Consider the following 4217-nt stretch of genomic DNA (forward strand, 5'->3'; position numbering starts at 1 on the left):
TGGATTAATATCATTAATTCCACTTGAACTGAAGCGGCCTCTAGCTAGGCATTCAGCTCACTTGATCTCACTGAATTATTAACTTGTTAATTAATACTGAACCGCACTTATTAGACTTAACATAGAATGCATACTTGGACCAAGGGCATTATTTCCTTCAACATGGTCCTCTGATCAAGGACCAAGTGGTGGCAAAAATCGAGCCGTAAGGACTAGCTCAAAACCAAAAAGAAGACGGTCACAAGACAAAGGTCCGTCTAAACCCGTTGTCAACCCACATTCAGGTTACAACTAAGTCCGAGCACCCCTCGAAAGAATTCGCTCCTACAAGAATGAATAAAAAGAAATTCTCAAGAGAAATCACAAGAAAAAAATGAAATAGGGACTTGTCCACCTCAATCAGGCAAGACCGCGGCACGCGAATCCCAAATCAAAAAGACGAATTCAGGTTCGCTCACCTCCAGCGAGCGGGGCGTCCACCCTTAGCGGACAGGGCTCGCCCACCTTCAGCGGGCGGGGTCTGCGTCACTAGCCGCGCAGGTCCTCAGTTTTCGAAAAATAAAGTCTTCAAATTCAAAATAAGCTCGCCATCTTCAGCCGGCGGGGTCTACGTCACAAACCACGTAGGTCCTTATTTTCAAAAAAGCACAAACAAATTTCAAAAAAGATTCGTCCACTTCTATCGGACGGGGTGTCCACCCTTAGCGGACAGGTTCGCCATCTTTAGCCGGCAGGGTCTACGTCACAAACCGCGTAGGTCCTTATTTTCAAATTTCAAAAACAGATTCGTCCACTTCTATCGGACGGGGTGTCCACCCTTAGCGGACAGGCTCGCCATCTTTAGCCGGCGGGGTCTGCGTCACTAACCGCGCAGGTCCTTAGTCGCTGCAGCGATAACTTTTTCTGGTTTTCCGTTTTTCCAAAAAAGAACGATGTGAGTAGTTTTCCATTTTTTCAAAAATTAAAGTATTGGTTATCCGTTTTTCAAAAAAAGAAAGATGTGCTGGATTTTCCTTCGTTTTACGTCCCATAAAAACAAGGGGGTTTTCTCGTTTAGCTAACCCTGAAAATGAGAATCTTTAAAAATATTTTTACCTCGTGATTGGGCTTGGCCAGGCCCAATTACACTTCATAGCTTTGATTTCGAAAACATCTGTAGCTACTCCCAATGACAAAGTGAGGGAGTTCCTACGCCTCTTTAGATACTTCCAATGACAAAGTGAGGGAGTTTCTATACTATCCGTTGACAAATCCCAATGACACGTGAGGGATATGTCGACACTTTAAGTGATGACCCTTAAGTCAAATGTTATCACTCGGGGGCTCGTGAGACCCTCGCAAAAAATAGGTCACCATGACTTGTGTGACGCACTCCGTTTAATACTTTGACCATCGTCTTACCCCAAGACTCAGTCAAAGTGGGGGCTAACTGTAGACACCTACTTTTGTCCCCATTCCCGAAAGGGAAGGTTCGATGATGAGAACATAAATCTCCACTTGACAACGTATCTCCTATAAAATAACGAATCTCAAATCACCCTTTTCATTTCACCCAAAACCTGCTATTTATAGAAACCTGCTATTTATGGAAACCTGCTAAAAATAGTAACTGTCGTAATGGGCAGTTGTTAAAAGTGACAAGTCATAAAAGATAAAAACCTATCAGAATTAGGTGTTGCACTCCAACGTAAATCCTAAATGAGATAGAAGTTGCGAGAGAATCTTATTCCTAATACGATTCGAAAATAAGAGTAACGTATTAAATTAAAATCCTAACGAGCCTAGAGTTCGTAACGGGCCCAGACGCATTCCGTCATAAAATTAATACGCACTAAAAGACTCGATTAAGTCTCATGCACTCCGGATTCTAAGAGTCCAAATCTGACAAAGAAACGGCCCAGACCCTATTTTCAACGCCTGGCTCTGGGCGCCGAAATCTTCGGCGCCCAGCCCTGGGCGCTGAAATTACCTGGGACGTGTTCTTTCCTAATTCCTCGTGGATTAGAGTTCTACAGTTCTATCTTTCCACGAACTCTTTTCTATAAATAGGGCCCTAAGTTCGACGTGAAAAGAACACAACACACAATTATTATTCTGAGTATTGACTCCAACCCCTAAGCCTAAGCCTCACGCTGCGAAATTGAACACGCGTTCTGTCGCAATCGATCCATAAATCGAACAGAACGTATCCTATCCCGTAACTTGAGATTCGTTAAATAAAAGGAGAAATAGCAAAGTCAAAGTGGTTAGTTTTCTGAGAACCGTGACGCACCTCTCAAGGGTGCCTCGTAATGTGTCCCTTTTCCATGATTTAATTGCTTTCCTCGCCCTTTTATATGTTGCATATTGTTAAAATCAACTCAGATTAGTTTAATAGTTAACGCATGTCCCTTCAATTATTTATGCTGAGCTAGTAAGGATATCCTGCCTCTGGAGTTATCGACGAGCGAGTACTCCTCTCGGTAGTTACAGTCCCCCGAACCCTCAATCTCTACCCTGCGGGTGTACGTTGAGAGATCCCCACACCAGGGATCACAAGGGAACCTACGGCCGTCGTGGTCAAACATAATTGCACTCCCTTTATGTCACGATAACCGGTTTTGTCAGTTTTTCTCATTGTCGTTAAAACTGAATGGCGACTCCTATATTACTAGTCAATTGGGTGTAAACTCACAGGAAATCCAATTACACTTGATTTGACAAAAAGAAGCGTCACACCTACGAGGGACGAGGTCACGCATTAGACTCGTGCTTTTTCGACCCCCTCACAGTGGCGACTCCACTGGGGATAGTGAAGGAAATACCCGTGCTTGTAGGTAATCAAAATAGCCGAAGGGTGAAACGATCCTACCCCGCGTTTATTTCCCCATCAAGTTGGGACGACCTGAAAATCAGCATATTAATGTGAACGGGTAGAACCGCATAACGAATCTTGGCTCCCTCCGGGAGTTTGGACTAAGGATACCCATCGCTAACCGGGGGGTGCATACGCTTCGAATGTTGTCCACTCGGCACTTTTCGCTAGTAGTACACCCGTCCCAAACCCAATCGCTCGCCCACTAGGTCCCTCTCATTGGTGTATGCCCCCTTGGCTTACATCGTGATTGGCCTCTTGGGCGAAATTCGTCTGTTGAAGGCACTACCTCGACCGGGGCATGTGTTGGATCTGCGATAGAAGCGGTACCAAGCCGGCGCAAATATTACCCATAGAAGCCTATCATAAACTACATGACATATTATTATTTTGCCTTATGATGTAATGTTAGTTATGTGTAGCGAATTATGTGATTGTGTGTGACTAATAATGCTAGAAAACCAACGACCTTAAAAATTGCTCAAACATTCATAAACCAATTGGCCAAAGAGTTATACCAAAATACGTGTTCCGCAAACCCGAATGATTGCCACAAAAATAAGCGACGCTCGGGATGGCCCGTAACGAATCCCACAAACGCCGCACAACGCGTAAAGGACGTTATTAGGCAAACACGCAAAATCAAAGTCGCATAAACAAAAAGTATACGCAAACAAAAGACAAGAACCAGCCAGGGACGCATTTACAACGCCCCTGGCTGGGTGCCAAAATTTCTCACGCCCTACGCTGGGCGCCGAAATTGCTGCCTGGCCTTTGGGTCAGGCGCAGCAGCCTCGGTGCCCGCGCAAAAAATACGTAGCAAAAAAAAAACTTTTCGTAAGAATTGCTGCAAGGGCGTATGAAAAGCACTCGATTCTAAAAGCGACTAAAACAACAATAAATAACTCTTTGTGTCGCTGTTAGGCCTCCTACGACGACAATGCTCGGCACCAAAACCGAACATGCTAATAACTATGAATGTCACAACGGGCAAGTGTTTCGAAAATCCAAAGAATGACCAAAAGAAAAACCAAAAAGTGTACCAATAAAAGAAAGAGCGAAAAAAAAACCAATAGAGAGAGTCAAAGTCTAGACTAAGTAATGCTTGAAACTTTGGGGCCTAAACTTTAGCTTATCTTATGCATAAGGAAGGTCCTTCCACTTGGTGCCGATCTGAAAATCAAAGGTTAGTGCGTCTCGAAGATACATCACCAACACCAGGTTTAGTGACTCCAAGCTCCGTCCGTCATCCCTCATTTCAAGGATCTCCGCTTCCCCAACCTCGATTCGCACCCTCAAATATGTCTATAAAAGAGCTACAGAACCAAATGACTCAAATGACCCTACTCATGAACCAACTGAA

Source organism: Spinacia oleracea, chromosome 1, assembly GCF_020520425.1.
Source record: "Spinacia oleracea cultivar Varoflay chromosome 1, BTI_SOV_V1, whole genome shotgun sequence".
Classification (NCBI taxonomy): domain Eukaryota; kingdom Viridiplantae; phylum Streptophyta; class Magnoliopsida; order Caryophyllales; family Amaranthaceae; genus Spinacia; species Spinacia oleracea.